Source organism: Rutidosis leptorrhynchoides, chromosome 8, assembly GCF_046630445.1.
Source record: "Rutidosis leptorrhynchoides isolate AG116_Rl617_1_P2 chromosome 8, CSIRO_AGI_Rlap_v1, whole genome shotgun sequence".
Classification (NCBI taxonomy): Eukaryota; Viridiplantae; Streptophyta; class Magnoliopsida; order Asterales; family Asteraceae; genus Rutidosis; species Rutidosis leptorrhynchoides.
This window is the reverse complement of record NC_092340.1, coordinates 136293333-136315027: the sequence shown is the minus strand read 5'-3', so window position 1 is coordinate 136315027 and position 21695 is coordinate 136293333. Positions and strand designations below refer to the sequence as shown.

The window sequence follows — 21695 nt, the reverse complement described above, 5'->3', positions numbered from 1 at the left end:
AAGGACAATTCCAAGATCCTGAACCACTAATTATTCCTCCTGAACCACAAACCGTTAAATTAGAGTCCTCTAGTGATTCGTATTCAACGAATTCAATTATGAAAAATCTAGAACCTCTAAGTATGGAAGACCGAATGAGAGCTAAACGCACTGGCCAAGGTCACGCCATTATTAAGCCAGATGTTAATGCTCCAGATTATGAAATCAAAGGACAAATCCTACACATGGTCACTAATCAATGCCAATTCGGTGGAACAGCAAAAGAAGATCCAAACGAACACCTTCGAACCTTTAATAGAATTTGTACACTATTCAAAATCCGAGAAGTGGAGGATGAACAGATATATCTCATGTTGTTTCCCCGGACTTTAAAGGGAGAAGCCAAAGATTGGTTAGAATCGTTACCTGAAGGGGCGATTGACACATGGGATGTCTTAGTTGAAAATTTTCTTCAAAGATTCTTTTCGGCATCTAAAGCCGTGAGACTTCAAGGAGAAATTGTTACGTTCACACAAAAGCCAAATGAAACATTATATGAGGCGTGGACAAGATTCGGAAGGATGTTGAGAGGATGTCCTCAACACGGTTTAGACACTTATCAAATAGTACAAATATTCTACCAAGGTGTCAACGTTGCTACAAGAAAAGACATCGACATAACAGCTGGTGGTTCCATTATGAAGAAAACCGCAACTGAAGCTTACAAAATTATTGATAACACTGCTTCCCACTTGAAATGTCCCGTTCTTATTGATTAAAAACGTTCCATATTAATTGATTTCGTTGCGAGGTTTTGACCTCTATATGAGACGTTTTTCAAAGACTGCATTCATTTTTAAAACAAACCATAACCTTTATTTCATAGATAAAGGTTTTAAAAAAACTTTACGTAGATTATCAAATAATGATAATCTAAAATATCCTGTTTACACACGACCATTACATAATGGTTTACAATACAAATATGTAACAACAAAATAAGTTTCTTGAATGCAGTTTTTACACAATATCATACAAGCATGGACTCCAAATCTCGTCCTTATTTAAGTATGCGACAGCGGAAGCTCTTAATAATCACCTGAGAATAAACATGCTTAAAACGTCAACAAAAATGTTGGTGAGTTATAGGTTTAACCTATATATATCAAATTATAATAATAGGCCACAAGATTTCATATTTCAATACACATCCCATACATAGAGATAAAAATCATTCATATGGTGAACACCTGGTAATCGACATTAACAAGATGCATATATAAGAATATCCCCATCATTCCGGGACACCCTTCGGATATGATATAAATTTCGAAGTACTAAAGCATCCGGTACTTTGGATGGGGTTTGTTAAGCCCAATAGATCTATCTTTAGGATTCGCATCAATTAGGGTGTCTGTTCCCTAATTCTTAGATTACCAGACTTAATAAAAAGGGGCATATTCGATTTCGATAATTCAACCATAGAATGTAGTTTCACGTACTTGTGTCTATTTTGTAAATCATTTATAAAACCTGCATGTATTCTCATCCCAAAAATATTAGATTTTAAAAGGGGGACTATAACTCACTTTCACAGATTTTTACTTCGTCGGGAAGTAAGACTTGGCCACTGGTTGATTCACGAACCTATAACAATGTATACATATATATCAAAGTATGTTCAAAATATATTTACAACACTTTTAATATATTTTGATGTTTTAAGTTTATTAAGTCAGCTGTCCTCGTTAGTAACCTACAACTAGTTGTCCACAGTTAGATGTACAGAAATAAATCGATAAATATTATCTTGAATCAATCCACGACCCAGTGTATACGTATCTCAGTATTGATCACAACTCAAACTATATATATTTTGGAATCAACCTCAACCCTGTATAGCTAACTCCAACATTCACATATAGAGTGTCTATGGTTGTTCCGAAATATATATAGATGTGTCGACATGATAGGTCGAAACATTGTATACTTGTCTATGGTATCTCAAGATTACATAATATACAATACAAGTTGATTAAGTTATGGTTGGAATAGATTTGTTACCAATTTTCACGTAGCTAAAATGAGAAAAATTATCCAATCTTGTTTTACCCATAACTTCTTCATTTTAAATCCGTTTTGAGTGAATCAAATTGCTATGGTTTCATATTGAACTCTATTTTATGAATCTAAACAGAAAAGTATAGGTTTATAGTCGGAAAAATAAGTTACAAGTCGTTTTTGTAAAGGTAGTCATTTCAGTCGAAAGAACGACGTCTAGATGACCATTTTAGAAAACATACTTCCACTTTGAGTTTAACCATAATTTTTGGATATAGCTTCATGTTCATAATAAAAATCATTTTCACAGAATAACAACTTTTAAATCAAAGTTTATCATAGTTTTTAATTAACTAACCCAAAACAGCCCGCGGTGTTACTACGACGGCGTAAATCCGGTTTTACGGTGTTTTTCGTGTTTTCAGGTTTTAAATCATTAAGTTAGCATATCATATAGATATAGAACATGTGTTTAGTTAATTTTAAAATTCAAGTTAGAAGGATTAACTTTTGTTTGCGAACAAGTTTAGAATTAACTAAACTATGTTCTAGTGATTACAAGTTTAAACCTTCGAATAAGATAGCTTTATATGTATGAATCGAATGATGTTATGAACATCATTACTACCTTAAGTTCCTTGGATAAACCTACTGGAAAAGAGAAAAATGGATCTAGCTTCAACGGATCCTTGGATGGCTCGAAGTTCTTGAAGCAGAATCATGACACGAAAACAAGTTCAAGTAAGATCATCACTTGAAATAAGATTGTTATAGTTATAGAAATTGAACCAAAGTTTGAATATGATTATTACCTTGTATTAGAATGATAACCTACTGTAAGAAACAAAGATTTCTTGATGTTGGATGATCACCTTACAAGATTGGAAGTGAGCTAGCAAACTTGAAAGTATTCTTGATTTTATGTAACTAGAATTTTTGGAATTTATGAAGAACACTTAGAACTTGAAGATAGAACTTGAGAGAGATCAATTAGATGAAGAAAATTGAAGAATGAAAGTGTTTGTAGGTGTTTTTGGTCGTTGGTGTATGGATTAGATATAAAGGATATGTAATTTTGTTTTCAAGTAAATAAGTCATGAATGATTACTCATATTTTTGTAATTTTATGAGATATTTCATGCTAGTTGCCAAATGATGGTTCCCACATGTGTTAGGTGACTCACATGGGCTGCTAAGAGCTGATCATTGGAGTGTATATACCAATAGTACATACATCTAAAAGCTGTGTATTGTACGAGTACGAATACGGGTGCATACGAGTAGAATTGTTGATGAAACTGAACGAGGATGTAATTGTAAGCATTTTTGTTAAGTAGAAGTATTTTGATAACTGTCTTGAAGTCTTTCAAAAGTGTATGAATACATATTAAAACACTACATGTATATACATTTTAACTGAGTCGTTAAGTCATGGTTAGTCGTTACATGTAAATGTTGTTTTGAAACCTTTTGGTTAACGATCTTGTTGAATGTTGTTAACCTATTGTTTTATTATAACAAATGAGATGTTAAATTATTATATTATCATGATATTATGATATATAATATATCTTAGTATGATGTATATACAGTTAAATGTCGTTACAACGATAATCGTTACATATATGTCTCGTTTCGAAATCATTAAGTTAGTAGTCTTATTTTTACATATGTATTTCATTGTTAATACACTTAATAATATATTTACTTATCATTTAACATAATTAACCAAGTGTATCAATATCTTAATATGATTCATATGTACCTAGTAAGACGTTGTTATAACGATAATCGTTATATATATCGTTTTCGAGTTTCTTAAATTAATAGTCTCATTTTTATGTATATAACTCATTGTTAAAATACCTAATGAGATACATACTTATAATAAAAACATGTTAACTATATATATAACCATATATATGTCATTTTATAGTTTTTACAAGTTTTAACGTTCGTGAATCACCGGTCAACTTGGGTGGTCAATTGTCTATATGAAACATATTTCAATTAATCAAGTCTTAACAAGTTTGATTGCTTAACATGTTAGAAACATTTAATCATGTAAATATCAATCTCAATTAATATATATAAACATTGAAAAGTTCGGGTCACTACAGTACCTACCCGTTAAATAAATTTCGTCCCGAAATTTTAAGCTGTTGAAGGTGTTGACGAATCTTCTGGAAATAGATGCGGGTATTTCTTCTTCATCTGATCTTCACGCTCCCAGGTGAACTCGGGTCCTCTACGAGCATTCCATCGAACCTTAACAATTGGTATCTTGTTTTGCTTAAGTCTTTTAACCTCACGATCCATTATTTCGACGGGTTCTTCGATGAATTGAAGTTTTTCGTTGATTTGGATTTCATCTAACAGAATAGTGAGATCTTCTTTAGCAAAACATTTCTTCAAATTCGAGATGTGGAAAGTGTTATGTACAGCCGCGAGTTGTTGAGGTAACTCAAGTCGGTAAGCTACTGGTCCGACACGATCAATAATCTTGAATGGTCCAATATACCTTGGATTTAATTTCCCTCGTTTACCAAATCGAACAACGCCTTTCCAAGGTGCAACTTTAAGCATGACCATCTCTCCAATTTCATATTCTATATCTTTTCTTTTAATGTCAGCGTAGCTCTTTTGTCGACTTTGGGCGGTTTTCAACCGTTGTTGAATTTGGATGATCTTCTCGGTAGTTTCTTGTATAATCTCCGGACCCGTAATCTGCCTATCCCCCACTTCACTCCAACAAATTGGAGACCTGCACTTTCTACCATAAAGTGCTTCAAACGGCGCCATCTCAATGCTTGAATGGTAGCTGTTGTTGTAGAAAAATTCTGCTAACGGTAGATGTCGATCCCAACTGTTTCCGAAATCAATAACACATGCTCGTAGCATGTCTTCAAGCGTTTGTATTGTCCTTTCGCTCTGCCCATCAGTTTGTGGATGATAGGCAGTACTCATGTCTAGACGAGTTCCTAATGCTTGCTGTAATGTCTGCCAGAATCTTGAAATAAATCTGCCATCCCTATCAGAGATAATAGAGATTGGTATTCCATGTCTGGAGACGACTTCCTTCAAATACAGTCGTGCTAACTTCTCCATCTTGTCATCTTCTCTTATTGGCAGGAAGTGTGCTGATTTGATGAGACGATCAACTATTACCCAAATAGTATCAAAACCACTTGCAGTCCTTGGCAATTTAGTGATGAAATCCATGGTAATGTTTTCCCATTTCCATTCCGGGATTTCAGGTTGTTGAAGTAGACCTGATGGTTTCTGATGCTCAGCTTTGACCTTAGAACACGTCAAACATTCTCCTACGTATTTAGCAACATCGACTTTCATACCCGGCCATCAAAAATGTTTCTTGAGATCCTTGTACATCTTCCCCGTTCCAGGATGTATTGAGTATCTGGTTTTATGAGCTTCTCTAAGTACCATTTCTCTCATATCTCCAAATTTTGGTACCCAAATCCTTTCAGCCCTATACCGGGTTCCGTCTTCCCGAATATTAAGATGCTTCTCTGATCCTTTAGGTATTTCATCCTTTAAATTTCCCTCTTTTAAAACTCCTTGTTGCGCCTCCTTTATTTGAGTAGTAAGGTTATTATGAATCATTATATTCATAGATTTTACTCGAATGGGTTCTCTGTCCTTCCTACTCAAGGCATCGGCTACCACATTTGCCTTCCCCGGGTGGTAACGAATCTCAAAGTCGTAATCATTCAACAATTCAATCCACCTACGCTGCCTCATATTCAGTTGTTTCTGATTAAATATGTGTTGAAGACTTTTGTGGTCGGTATATATAATACTTTTGACCCCATATAAGTAGTGCCTCTAAGTCTTTAATGCAAAAACAACCGCGCCTAATTCCAAATCATGCGTCGTATAATTTTGTTCGTGAATCTTCAATTGTCTAGACGCATAAGCAATCACCTTCGTTCGTTGCATTAATACACAACCGAGACCTTGCTTTGATGCGTCACAATAGATCACAAAATCATCATTCCCTTCAGGCAATGACAATATAGGTGCCGTAGTTAGCTTTTTCTTCAATAACTGAAACACTTTCTCTTGTTCATCATTCCATTCAAATTTCTTCCCTTTATGCGTTAATGCAGTCAAGGGTTTTGCTATTCTGGAAAAGTCTTGGATGAACCTTCTGTAGTAACCAGCTAGTCCTAAAAATTGGCGTATGTGTTTCGGAGTTTTCGGGGTTTCCCACTTTTCAACAGTTTCTATCTTTGCCAGATCCACCTTAATACCTTCTTTGTTCACTATGTGACCGAGGAATTGAACTTCTTCCAACCAAAATGCACACTTTGAAAACTTAGCGTACAATTCTTCCTTCCTCAATACTTCTAACACCTTTCTCAAATGTTCACCGTGTTCTTGGTCATTCTTTGAGTAAATAAGTATGTCATCAATGAAAACAATGACAAACTTGTCAAGGTATGGTCCACACACTCGGTTCATAAGGTCCATGAACACAGCTGGTGCATTAGTTAAACCAAATGGCATGACCATAAACTCGTAATGACCGTAACGCGTTCTGAAAGCAGTCTTTGGAATATCATCTTCTTTCACCCGCATTTGATGATACCCGGAACGTAAGTCAATCTTTGAATAAACAGACGAGCCTTGTAGTTGATCAAATAAGTCGTCGATTCTCGGTAGTGGGTAGAGATTCTTGATGGTAACTTTGTTCAACTCTCGGTAGTCGATACACAACCTGAATGTACCATCTTTCTTCTTGACAAACAAAACAGGAGCTCCCCACGGTGATGTACTTGGTCGAATGAAACCACGCTCTAAAAGTTCTTGTAATTGGCTTTGCAGTTCTTTCATCTCGCTGGGTGCGAGTCTGTAAGGAGCACGAGCTATTGGTGCAGCTCCTGGTACAAGATCTATTTGAAATTCAACGGATCGATGTGGGGGTAATCCCGGTAATTCTTTCGGAAATACATCGGGAAATTCTTTTGCAATGGGAACATCATTGATGCTCTTTTCTTCAGTTTGTACTTTCTCGACGTGTGCTAGAACAGCATAGCAACCTTTTCTTATTAGTTTTTGTGCCTTCAAATTACTAATAAGATGTAGCTTCGTGTTGCCCTTTTCTCCGTACACCATTAAGGGTTTTCCTTTTTCTCGTATAATGCGAATTGCATTTTTGTAACAAACGATCTCGGCTTTCACTTCTTTCAACCAGTCCATACCGATTATCACATCAAAACTCCCTAACTCTACTGGTATCAAATCAATCTTAAATGTTTCGCTAACCAGTTTAATTTCTCGATTCCGACATATATTATCTGCTGAAATTAATTTACCATTTGCTAATTCGAGTAAAAATTTACTATCCAAAGGCGTCAATGGACAACTTAATTTAGCACAAAAATCTCTACTCATATAGCTTCTATCCGCACCCGAATCAAATAAAACGTAAGCAGATTTATTGTCAATAAGAAACGTACCCGTAACAAGCTCCGGGTCTTCCTGTGCCTCTGCCGCATTAATATTGAAAACTCTTCCGCGGCCTTGTCCATTCGTGTTCTCCTGGTTCGGGCAATTTCTAATAATGTGGCCCGGTTTTCCACATTTATAACAAACTACATTGGCATAACTTGCTCCGACACTACTTGCTCCGCCATTACTCGTTCCGACACCATTTGTTCCTTTCGTTCTATTAACCCCTGGTCCGTAGACCTCGCACTTCGCCGCGTGATGATGTAGCGTGAGGGTACGAAATAGTATTATTTTTACTAGGAAATACTACAAAATATGACACAAGTTTTATTAATTTACGGATGGGATATACCTAAACCTTGCTACAACACTATAGGCAGTGTACCTAATCGTAGAGTAGTGTAGTTTTTAGTAAGTCCGGTTCGTTCCACAGGGAGCTAGTGATTACGTACTATATTTTTATAAAACTATATTTATATAAATATATATATATATATAAGTAGTAATATTATTATAAAAGGGGGGTTTTACCGTTTAATGACCGGTTTGTCGATTCTATATTTTAAGCGCAAAGATAAATGACGATAATTAAAGTGCGTAAAATAATGACAATAAATAAAATGACAGTAAATAAAATTGCGAGTAATAAAATGACAGTAAATAAAGATACGATGAGAAATATAATAAAAGAATTATGCTTATTTAAACTTCCGTAATCATGATGTTTGACGTTTTGATTTTAATTAATTGTTACTCGGGTTAATTGTCCTTTGTCATGGTTTATTTGATACCTATCTGGTTTTTATCCATAATAGTCCATCGGTCATAAATATAAAGTGCGAGTGTCCTCGTCAAATTACCCTTATACCCGAAGTCAAATATTCCAACTAATTAAGGATTTAAACTGTGACGCAGTTATCACTTCTGTCAACAATTACACCAGTTATCACTGTATGTAATCTACCCCTGTTTTGATTAGATATGAATATTAATTTACCCACTTGATCAGTTTGAATAATCAATTACCCAACCCGAATAATTAATTAAATGATTATAATAGATTCCATATGAACGTCACTAAATAGGACAACCATAATCATTATTAATTATTAGGATAATTAATTTGAAGATAGGTTCGACAGACTCCAATGAGTTGTCACTCAATTAGACAATACCCCCCCATCTATTAATAGTCAATAGTCCAATTTCCACAAGTGTCGGTCTTTTGCCCAAACCTTAATTATGGTACAAAGCTCAATTACCCAATTTTAGCAATTAGCCCAACATCATGATTACTTCGTTTTAAATAAGCATAATAACGGCTTAGCTACGAGACATTAAATTAAAAAGGTTGAACATAACTTACAATGATTAAAAATAGCGTAGCGTTACACGGACAGAATTTCGACTTACACACTCAAACGATCTCTATCATAAATCTTATTATTATCATAATTTAAAATTAAAATTAAGATTATTGTTATATCTGATTACATTAACATTATGATAGAGAATTATAAATATAGATATTGATATTTGATATAGAAAAGTAAGAAAAAGATAGAAAAATTGATCGAAGAAAGTCTCCCCCAATTTTGATCGTAAATCATCGCTTTTATAGCGAAATTAGAAATTGAATTTTCATTTACGACCCCTGAACTATGCTCAATTAACAACTTTTTATTATTTAATATTATTCTTATTATGAATTATTTAAATATTATATTTTATTCTTGTGCATAGTTGACTCGTAATTTTTACACCGTTGCGTCGAGCGCTGAAAGTTGGTTCATGTCCCGGTTCCGGATTTTCGAACGTCCTTTCGTATAATTTAATATCTTGTACTTTGCGTTTTGTAACTTGTACTCTTGTCATTTTTAGACGTTCTTCATCAATAATTTGAACCTTTTTGATTGTATCTTGTACTTTTGAGCTTTTTGGACCTTTGCGTCTTCAAATCTTCGTTTTCGCCTTTTGTCTTCGCACTTATTTAAAATAAACGAATATTACTCGAAAATGGAACAATTGCAACTAAAATCTTGTCTTTCTTGGGGGATTTTGCTATGAAATATATGTTCCTTTTTAGCCTTATCAATATCCCCACACTTGAGCGTTGCTTGTCCTCAAGCAATATAGTCTTGAAATACTAGAATCACTTCTTTATTCTTCACACTTTGTACATCAGTGATTTTGATATGGCGGTATAAACAATGGTAGTAACGATATGGTTTACAGTCCCACATGACTATAAAAATTTAGATCCATTAAGGAAATTGGATCTTTATGAAAACATTTGATCTTTTGAAAATTCATTCTAGCTTTTACCCTAGATAAGTTTTCTGATTTGATCCATCATCGGTGTTGCAAAATATATTTGTGGATCAATATTTTGGCTAAAACTTTTAGGTTCGTGTAATCCACTGCTATCCCTGTATCGGAAAGCACACATCCAGTTTACTTGTTCCGTATATTACCTTTCGGTAAACTACCGTCCGGTTGTAAAGGAAAGCGATGAACAAGAAACTGTTAAGGCAATGTCCCATGACATGCAGATGATTATGGTCTAAAAACGTGTCGGATGCTAGTACTATCCTTGGTAGGAGCAATAGTAAAGATCATCCTATAATTTTTCGGTCTGGCACAAGGTCCTGTCTCCGACCATGCTATGCAACCACTGTTCTTACGGTTGACACCCGATTTGGTTCAGGTGACCTAATGAATTCCAGGTGAATTCCTAGGATTTTACGTTCAATGGTAATGAACGCATTGAAAATGGATTTTCAGAAAACAAATCGGTTTGTAATTTTTGATCAAAATATTTTCTCGTTCAAGCTCGAGTTTAGATATCATCGAATTCCATGAGTTTGAATTCTCAATCTTTAAGGTCAATCTCTAGGATTGAGTAATATCAGTCTTAAAAGCTGATTTTTAATCTTTAAGGAGATTATCCTTTTTCTGGGGATCTGATTCATTAGTCTTATCAAGCTAATTTGCACGGTGCCTCCCCATTGTACGAGATAAATCCTTCTCATGGTTAGGATAAATCTGACCACTTGGCGACCCTGTTTGATGCTGAGGTCCGTGGATTTCCTGCTGATTTTAGAGATGACTTTTCTAGATTTTTCGTCAACCTACAGCTGGTCTGGACGACAACTTCTTGACCTAAATCAAGAAGCGCGTGTCTTTTTCGGAAGACTTTACTTCCTTTTAATGATGGAATTGATTCATCGTGTAGATCCATCTTTCTTTCAAATATATTACAGTAAACCGGGTAAAACTGATTAGTATCATCCAAAACAAAAGTACCTGCAATAATCTTGTACAAAGATATGTGATAGATAGTTTTTAATTGAATAACTTGGTACATTCTCCCCACACTTAGTTTCTTTCTTTGCCTTTTTATTCTCCTTTATTCCATTTTAAATGAATTCAAGCATTTTAGGTTGTTTCTCAATTTATGTCCTTTCCGATGTAACGATAATTTCCGTATTATCACCTAGTTTTCACCGTTCATAAATATGTATAAACATGATTTTGACTTCATTTAATTGAAAATTTTGAAAAATTTTACTAGAAGTGGGTAGTCAGTATATAAGACTAGGGCTGTTCCTTGTTATCAGAGAGCACTAGATTCTAATACAACTACTGCGTTACTAGTATTTTAGTTGAAAATTTTTCAAATTTTCATGAAATTTGGCAATTAAACTAAGTATAAACCCGAGAGAATTTATAACCCTTCCCCACACTTGAGATCATGCAATGCCCTCATTTGCATGAAATCAGACTATAATTATAAATTCATGAGGGTGATTAGTGTAGAAAAGTGATTAAAAATACCGAGTTTGTAATTACAAAGCTCGTCGAATGATTGATGGCGCCTCATCGTTCATTCCTTCATTTGTTATATCATATTTGTTGTTTTGCGTCTTGTCGTCAAAATTGGTACCTTTTGCTGAACTTTAATGACAGTCTTTGAAAGTGCGTTGTTTTACCTTGTTGTGTTCATGATATAAACTACAAACATATATACATATTTTTGAAGTTGGGTATATTTCCCCACGTTCAAAAATTTATAAAATATAATATTTTTTTTTGGCATACTTTAGATCAATAAAATTAAAAATAACGATAACAAAATTTGTCGTCCCGCCCTCGGGTAAAGCAATTTCGGCTCAACGACCTAGTCTTCAACTCACGACGAATTTTAGAAATCAATTTTTTTTTTAACTTAATGAAATAAAGTAAATTTTGTTTTTAAAATCACACAAAACTTAAATTTAAAAAGCATATTAATTTTTATATAAAACCTACAAAATAAAAAAAAAATTCAGAATGGAGGGAGGAAACTAGTTCTTTAGTGTCTGCTAGCGGAAAAGACCAATCGGGTTCCATTCTCGGAACTACACGAGAACAGAACAACTAACTCTAGATAGCATTTTTTTTTAGAACATTTGAATCTCCCCACACTTAGGTAGCCGTGGTGTCAAAATTGTGATTAACTTCATCGTTAATTTCTCTTGGTCCATAATCAACTTGCATATCCGTGACTTTTTCTTTAAGCCATTGGTCGGATTCCTGTGTAATATCCACAATTTCAACTAGTTTCTCCTTTTCTTTAGGTGATAGATTGGATACTAACCGGTTACATAACTTAAAGTTCCCCTTGGTTTTAGCATCGCGAATCCATTTAATAAGTTTCTTCATTGAACTATTAATAACGAGATCATTTAATTTCGTATCAACAACGGGGTTCTTTGTTATCATGTCATCATTAGGTGTTACTTCATTTTCCCCACACTTAGGCGTTTCATTATTATTAAGCACTACCGTTGGAGTTGGTAAAACAACATGGTTGTTACCAATCGTTTTTGCTGGTTCAATGGTTTTGGTTGGTGGAGATTTAGACTTTCGAATCATAAAGGTGATCGATTTGTTACCACTACTAAGTGTCATTCTTCCATTTCCTACATCAAATAACGCCCCGGTGGACGCAAAGAATGGTCGACCTAAAATTAGAGGAATGTTTGGGTCCTCTTCTATGTCAATGACAATGAATTCGACTAGAAAGGTTAAATTGCCTACTTGAATGGGTAGGTTGTCAGCAATTCCAACTGGGTGCTTAATGGTTTGATCAAAGAGTCGAACACTCATATCCGTTGGAGTTAACTCACCTACACCTAATCTCTTATATAAGGAAAGAGGCATAACACTTACACTTGCACCTAAATCTGCTAGTGCATCATACATGACACAATCACTAAGTAGACAAGGAACAATAAATTCACCCGGATCACCTACCCTAGGTGGAGGTTTTGGTGGAACTGTCTTCACCGGGTTTATATTTACGGCTTTTGTTTCTTGCACTTTCTTATTCTTTTTCTTCTTCTTCTTTCCAGAGGTATCACAATCTTTATTACTTATTACTTGCTCATACTCAACTCCTTTTCTTGGAAACGGGATGGATGGTTTATATGGTGCCACCACTGGCTTTACATACTCGGGTGGTGGTGGTGGTGTAACTTCTTCATTGTTACTCACATCTAAAACCTTCCCATCTTCTGGAGCTGGTTTTTCAGAATTTGTTGACACCATATTAACATTCTCTTTCCGAGGATTTACTTCAGTATTACTCGGTAGCTTTCCTTGTTCCCTCTCACTCATCATGCTAGCAAGAGTACCTACGTGTTTTTCAAGATTCAAAATGGATGCTTGTTGAGTTCTTAATGACTGATCAAACCTCTCGTTCGTTTGGGTTTGAGTTTCAATAAATTGTGTTTGAGATTCAACTAGCTTGAATACCACGTCTTCCATATTTGACTTTTTCTCTTCGGTTTGTTGTTGTGGTTTATATAAGCCAGGTCTTTGTTGATTGAAAGTGTTGTTTTGAGTTGGTTGGTTATTTGGACCTTGTTAGTTATACCAGTTATTTTCGGGTCCTTTTGGATTGTAAAGAATGTTTTGATTTCGATTGAAGTTTAGCTTTGGCGGTTGATAATTATTTTGATAATTATTTCCAGGCCTTTGGTTCATATAGGAAACATTCTCTCGTTGTTCCATCGTTGGTTCAATGTGACAATCTTTCAATAAGTGTGGTCCACCGCATTGCTCACAACTGATTCGTATTGCGTGAATATCTGTATTCATCTTTTCCATTCGTCTTTCGAAAGCATCTATTTTTGCGGAAACGGATTCAAAGTCATGGCTTGAATCGGCTCTAGCCGCTTTAGATGAACGATATATATCTTTCTCTTGGTGCCACTCATGAGAGTGGGAGGCTGTGTTATCAATAATTTTGTAAGCTTCAGTTGCGGTTTTCTTCATGATGGAACCACCAGCTGTTATGTCGATGTCTTTTCGTGTAGCAACGTTGACACCTTGGTAGAATATTTGTACTATTTGGTAAGTGTCTAAACCGTGTTGAGGACATCCTCTCAACATCCTTCCGAATCTTGTCCACGCCTCATATAATGTTTCATTTGGCTTTTGCGCGAACGTAACAATTTCTCCTTGAAGTCTCACGGCTTTAGATGCCGGAAAGAATTGTTTAAGAAATTTTTCAACTAAAACATCCCATGTGTCAATCGCCCCTTCAGGTAACGATTCTAACCAATCTTTGGCTTCTCCCTTTAAAGTCCAGGGAAACAACATGAGATAGATCTGCTCATCTTCCACTTCTCGGATTTTGAATAGTGTACAAATTCTTTTAAACGTACGAAGGTGTTCGTTAGGATCTTCATTCGGAGCACCACTGAATTGGCATTGGTTAGTTACCATGTGTAGAATTTGTCCTTTGATTTCATAATCTGGCGCATTAACTTCTGGCTTAATAATGGCGTGACCTTGGCCCGTGCGTGTGGCTCTCATTCGATCTTCCATACTTAGAGGTTCCGTTACTTCCATAATTGAATTTGTTGAATACGAATCACTAGAGGACTCTGATTTAACGGTTTGTGGTTCAGGAGGAATAATTAGTGGTTCAGGATCTTGGAATTGTCCTTGAATATGCTCCGGGTTCTTAATTGTGAAGTCGGGTTCAAAAGATGGATTATCGGAAATTTGAGTTGGAGTTCTTGTTCGACTAGATGACGATTCTAAAGAAAAATCAACGGCGACAATATTTGCTAGATGTCTTGATCGAGTTACAGGTGGTGAACGTATGAAAGGTGGTGAACGTTTTGCTCGGTGCATTCACTGAATATCCTATTAGTTTTTAAAAAGGAAAGAAAAATTATAATAAGTTATCCAATCAATAGACTTTTCTGATTTTGCCCACGTTTCGAATAGCCAAAAGATGCAGCAGAGGGGCAGGATTCGTTTGGTCTCAATATAATTGAGTACTGTTTGGCTCCAATAACCCGGTCCACGTACAAATCCAACTATTACTACGAACCAGAAAATTTTGATGTCTATCAATTTAACCACTTAAAATAAATTTTCGTAATTTTAAGAAATTTAGAGAAGAAGTAGAAAAAATTCTAAGTCCTAAAAACTAGAATGGCGAGAAATAAGAGAGAAAAAGATTGCGCGTCGAAAAGTGTCGAAAAATAAAAAGGTCGAAAAATAGGCGTCGAAAAATAAAAATAAGAAAGTAGTGCGAAATACGGCGTCGTAAAATTCTAAAGCACCTAAAACTTAGTCTAAGGAATAAGCACTTAAGGGATTTTACGGCAAAACTAAAAATTCTAGAAGTAAAAATAACTATGGCAAAACTAAACTTAATACTAAAAGTTGCGAATATAGTCTAAAAATCTAAAGGTAATAAAACTAAAAAAAAAAAAATTTTTTTATAGACAAAATCTTAAAAATATATTTTTTTATAATTTTTTTTTTTTTTTTTTTTTTGCAAATATAAATTAAAAATATAGCGTTTTAGTGCTCCCCGGCAGCGGCGCCAAAAACTTGATGATGTAGCGTGAGGGTACGAAATAGTATTATTTTTACTAGGAAATACTACAAAATATGACACAAGTTTTATTAATTTACGGATGGGATATACCTAAACCTTGCTACAACACTATAGGCAGTGTACCTAATCGTAGAGTAGTGTAGTTTTTAGTAAGTCCGGTTCGTTCCACAGGGAGCTAGTGATTACGTACTATATTTTTATAAAACTATATTTATATAAATATATATATATATAAGTAGTAATATTATTATAAAAGGGGGGTTTTACCGTTTAATGACCGGTTTGTCGATTCTATATTTTAAGCGCAAAGATAAATGACGATAATTAAAGTGCGTAAAATAATGACAATAAATAAAATGACAGTAAATAAAATTGCGAGTAATAAAATGACAGTAAATAAAGATACGATGAGAAATATAATAAAAGAATTATGCTTATTTAAACTTCTGTAATCATGATGTTTGACGTTTTGATTTTAATTAATTGTTACTCGGGTTAATTGTCCTTTGTCATGGTTTATTTGATACCTATCTGGTTTTTATCCATAATAGTCCATCGGTCATAAATATAAAGTGCGAGTGTCCTCGTCAAATTACCCTTATACCCGAAGTCAAATATTCCAACTAATTAAGGATTTAAACTGTGACGCAGTTATCACTTCTGTCAACAATTACACCAGTTATCACTGTATGTAATCTACCCCTGTTTTGATTAGATATGAATATTAATTTACCCACTTGATCAGTTTGAATAATCAATTACCCAACCCGAATAATTAATTAAATGATTATAATAGATTCCATATGAACGTCACTAAATAGGACAACCATAATCATTATTAATTATTAGGATAATTAATTTGAAGATAGGTTCGACAGACTCCAATGAGTTGTCACTCAATTAGACAATACCCCCCATCTATTAATAGTCAATAGTCCAATTTCCACAAGTGTCGGTCTTTTGCCCAAACCTTAATTATGGTACAAAGCCCAATTACCCAATTTTAGCAATTAGCCCAACATCATGATTACTTCGTTTTAAATAAGCATAATAACGGCTTAGCTACGAGACATTAAATTAAAAAGGTTGAACATAACTTACAATGATTAAAAATAGCGTAGCGTTACACGGACAGAATTTCGACTTACACACTCAAACGATCTCTATCATAAATCTTATTATTATCATAATTTAAAATTAAAATTAAGATTATTGTTATATCTGATTACATTAACATTATGATAGAGAATTATAAATATAGATATTGATATTTGATATAGAAAAGTAAGAAAAAGATAGAAAAATTGATCGAAGAAAGTCTCCCCCAATTTTGATCGTAAATCATCGCTTTTATAGCGAAATTAGAAATTGAATTTTCATTTACGACCCCTGAACTATGCTCAATTAACAACTTTTTATTATTTAATATTATTCTTATTATGAATTATTTAAATATTATATTTTATTCTTGTGCATAGTTGACTCGTAATTTTTACACCGTTGCGTCGAGCGCTGAAAGTTGGTTCATGTCCCGGTTCCGGATTTTCGAACGTCCTTTCGTATAATTTAATATCTTGTACTTTGCGTTTTGTAACTTGTACTCTTGTCATTTTTAGACGTTCTTCATCAATAATTTGAACCTTTTTGATTGTATCTTGTACTTTTGAGCTTTTTGGACCTTTGCGTCTTCAAATCTTCGTTTTCGCCTTTTGTCTTCGCACTTATTTAAAATAAACGAATATTACTCGAAAATGGAACAATTGCAACTAAAATCTTGTCTTTCTTGGGGGATTTTGCTATGAAATATATGTTCCTTTTTAGCCTTATCACCGCGCTATGACCATTTCTTTTACACTTGTTGCAAAATTTGGTGCAGAACCCCGAGTGATACTTTTCACACCTTTGGCATAGCTGCTTCTGATTGTTGTTGTTGTTGCGGTTATTATTGTTGTTGGGATGATTGTTGTAGTTGTTGTTGTTGTTGTTGTTGTTGTTGTTGTTGGGCCGTTTGTTGTAGTTGCGATTGATGTTGCGATTGTTGGGATAATTGTTGCGATTATTGTTGTAATTGCTGTTGTTGTTGTATTGGTGATTCTTATCACCGTTTTCCTCCCACTTTCTTTTGACTTGCTTCACATTGGCCTCTTCAGCAGTCTGTTCTTTAATTCTTTCTTCAATCTGGTTCACTAGTTTGTGAGCCATTCTACATGCCTGTTGTATGGAGGCGGGCTCGTGTGAACTTATATCTTCTTGGATTCTTTCCGGTAATCCTTTCACAAACGCGTCGATCTTCTCTTCCTCATCTTCGAATGCTCCCGGACACAATAGGCACAATTCTGTGAATCGTCTTTCGTACGTGGTAATATCAAATCCTTGGGTTCGTAACCCTCTAAGTTCTGTCTTGAGCTTATTGACCTCGGTTCTGGGACGGTACTTCTCATTCATCAAGTGCTTGAATGCTGACCACGGTAGTGCGTACGCATCGTCTTGTCCCACTTGCTCTAGATAGGTATTCCACCATGTTAACGCAGAACCTGTGAAGGTATGCGTAGCGTACTTTACTTTGTCCTCTTCAGTACACTTACTTATAGCAAACACCGATTCGACCTTCTCGGTCCACCGTTTCAATCCGATCGGTCCTTCGGTTCCATCAAATTCCAAAGGTTTGCAGGCAGTGAATTCTTTGTAGGTGCATCCTACACGATTTCCTGTACTGCTAGATCCAAGGTTATTGTTGGTATGTAGCGCAGCCTATACTGCGGCTATGTTTGAAGCTAGAAAAGTACGGAATTCCTCTTCATTCATATTCACGGTGTGTCGAGTAGTCGGTGCCATTTCCTTCAAAATAGTCAAATGGAACAAGTTAATCATACAGAATATTAAGAGTAGTTAATAGTATTTCGTAGCATAATATGAACTCATTTATAAAAGCTTTTTCTTCATATTAGCGTTTTATAAGTTTAAATTCGGGTAGTACCTACCCGTTAAGTTCATACTTAGTAGCTAATATACAATTCAACTACTACAATTCTATATGAAAAACTGATTATAATAATATTTCGCGTTCAAACTTTTACACAATATTTTACAAAGTTACAATACCGCTTAATTTACATATAGCATGAAATATAGCACACAATAAATTTGATACAAGATGGTTGTGAAGATAATTCTAGCTAGTACACAAGTCGTTCAGCAAAGGCAATAAAGACACATAATTCATACGTCCAGAAACAAGTCATGCATTCTGGTTTTACTAGGATTACTTCCCATCCTTGGTCTTGTGGAACATAACCGTTATGGCCGTTGATAAGACAGCGTGTTGTAACGTCGTCAAAGGGACGAGTGTTACGTAATGTCCAACAGTCCCGTAACAATCTAAAAACCTCATTTCTTACCCCAATTACCGACTCCGTCACTTGTGGAAACGTTTTGTTTAATAGTTGTAGCCCGATGTTCTTGTTCTCACTTTGGTGAGAAGCGAACATTACTAATCCGTAAGCATAACATGCTTCTTTATGTTGCATGTTAGCCGCTTTTTCTAAATCACGAAGTCCAATATTCGGATATATTGAGTCAAAAAAATTTCTTAACCCGTTGCGTAAAATAGCATTTGGGTTCCCCGCAATATATGTGTCAAAGTAAACACATCGTAACTTATGGGTTTCCCAATGTGATATCCCCCATCTTTCAAACAAAAGTCTCTTATAAACCAAGACATTCTTGGAACGTTCTTCGAATGTCTTACAAACTGATCTCGCCTTAAATAGTTGTGCCGAGGAATTCTGACCAACTCTAGACAAGATTTCATCAATCATGTCTCCGGGTAGGTCTCTTAAAATATTGGGTTGTCTATCCATTTTGTGTTTTTATACTGTAAAATAGACAAGAGTTAGATTCATAAAAAAAATACTTATTAATACAAGTAATTTTTACATATATCATAAAGCATAAGCACACTATATTACATATATTACACCACACGAATATAACTATCTTATTCCGACTCGCTCATTTCTTCTTGTTCGATTTTGGTTCGTTTTGCCAAGTATCTAGGGATATATGATGTTCCCCTAATACGAGCCGTCGTTGTCCACATTGGTTTAGAAAAACCTGGTGGTTTAGAGGTTCCCGGGTCATTGTTACAACTTAAGGACTTCGGGGGTTGACGATACATATAAAGTTCATCGGGGTTGGAATTAGATTTCTCTATTTTTATGCCCTTTCCCTTATTATTTTCTTTTGCCTTTTTAAATTCAATTGGGGTAATTTCTATAACATCATCGGAATTCTCGTCGGAATCCGATTCATCGGAGAATTGGTAATCCTCCCAATATTTTGCTTCCTTGGCGGAAACACCATTGACCATAATTAACCATGGTCGGTTGGTTGAGGATTCTCTTTTACTTAACCATTTTATTATTTCCCCCACCGGTTCTATTTCTTCTTCCGGTTCCGATTCTTCTTCCGGTTCCGATTCTTCTTCCGGTTCCGACTCTTCTTCCGGTTCCTCTTCGGGAACTTGTGAATCAGTCCACGAATCATTCCAATTTACATTTGACTCTTCATTATTATTAGGTGAGTCAATGGGACTTGTTCTAGAGGTAGACATCTATCACATAATATCAAACACGTTAAGAGATTAATATATCACATAATATTCATATGTTAAAAATATATAGTTTCCAACAAAAATGTTAAGCAATCATTTTTAAAGAAAACACGGTCGAAGTCCAGACTCACTAATGCATCCTAACAAACTCGATAAGACACACTAATGCAAATTTTCTGGTTCTCTAAGACCAACGCTCTGATACCAACTGAAATGTCCCGTTCTTATTGATTAAAAACGTTCCATATTAATTGATTTCGTTGCGAGGTTTTGACCTCTATATGAGACGTTTTTCAAAGACTGCATTCATTTTTAAAACAAACCATAACCTTTATTTCATAGATAAAGGTTTTAAAAAAACTTTACGTAGATTATCAAATAATGATAATCTAAAATATCCTGTTTACACACGACCATTACATAATGGTTTACAATACAAATATGTTACAACAAAATAAGTTTCTTGAATGCAGTTTTTACACAATATCATACAAGCATGGACTCCAAATCTCGTCCTTATTTAAGTATGCGACAGCGGAAGCTCTTAATAATCACCTGAGAATAAACATGCTTAAAAAGTTAACAAAAATGTTGGTGAGTTATAGGTTTAACCTATATATATCAAATTATAATAATAGACCACAAGATTTCATATTTCAATACAAATCCCATACATAGAGATAAAAATCATTCATATGGTGAACACCTGGTAACCGACATTAACAAGATGCATATATAAGAATATCCCCATCATTCCGGGACACCCTTCGGATATGATATAAATTTCGAAGTACTAAAGCATCCGGTACTTTGGATGGGGTTTGTTAAGCCCAATAGATCTATCTTTAGGATTCGCGTCAATTAGGGTGTCTGTTCCCTAATTCTTAGATTACCAGACTTAATAAAAAGGGGCATATTCGATTTCGATAATTCAACCATAGAATGTAGTTTCACGTACTTGTGTCTATTTTGTAAATCATTTATAAAACCTGCATGTATTCTCATCCCAAAAATATTAGATTTTAAAAGTGGGACTGTAACTCACTTTCACAGATTTTTACTTCGTCGGGAAGTAAGACTTGGCCACTGGTTGATTCACGAACCTATAACAATGTATACATATATATCAAAGTATGTTCAAAATATATTTACAACACTTTTAATATATTTTGATGTTTTAAGTTTATTAAGTCAGCTGTCCTCGTTAGTAACCTACAACTAGTTGTCCACAGTTAGATGTACAGAAATAAATCGATAAATATTATCTTGAATCAATCCACGACCCAGTGTATACGTATCTCAGTATTGATCACAACTCAAACTATATATATTTTGGAATCAACCTCAACCCTGTATAGCTAACTCCAACATTCACATATAGAGTGTCTATGGTTGTTCCGAAATATATATAGATGTGTCGACATGATAGGTCGAAACATTGTATACGTGTATATGGTATCTCAAGATTACATAATATACAATACAAGTTGATTAAGTTATGGTTGGAATAGATTTGTTACCAATTTTCACGTAGCTAAAATGAGAAAAATTATCCAATCTTGTTTTACCCATAACTTCTTCATTTTAAATCCGTTTTGAGTGAATCAAATTGCTATGGTTTCATATTGAACTCTATTTTATGAATCTAAACAGAAAAGTATA

General features: G+C 34.7%; 1 non-coding gene across 1 annotated transcript; it reads right to left on the bottom strand.

Annotated features, from left to right (window-relative positions):
• Positions 1-482: 482 nt before the first annotated feature.
• On the bottom strand, positions 483-589 carry LOC139865143 (small nucleolar RNA R71). Its single transcript, XR_011764667.1, has one exon. It is a non-coding gene; the product is annotated as a small nucleolar RNA R71 (small nucleolar RNA).
• Positions 590-21695: the final 21106 nt, after the last annotated feature.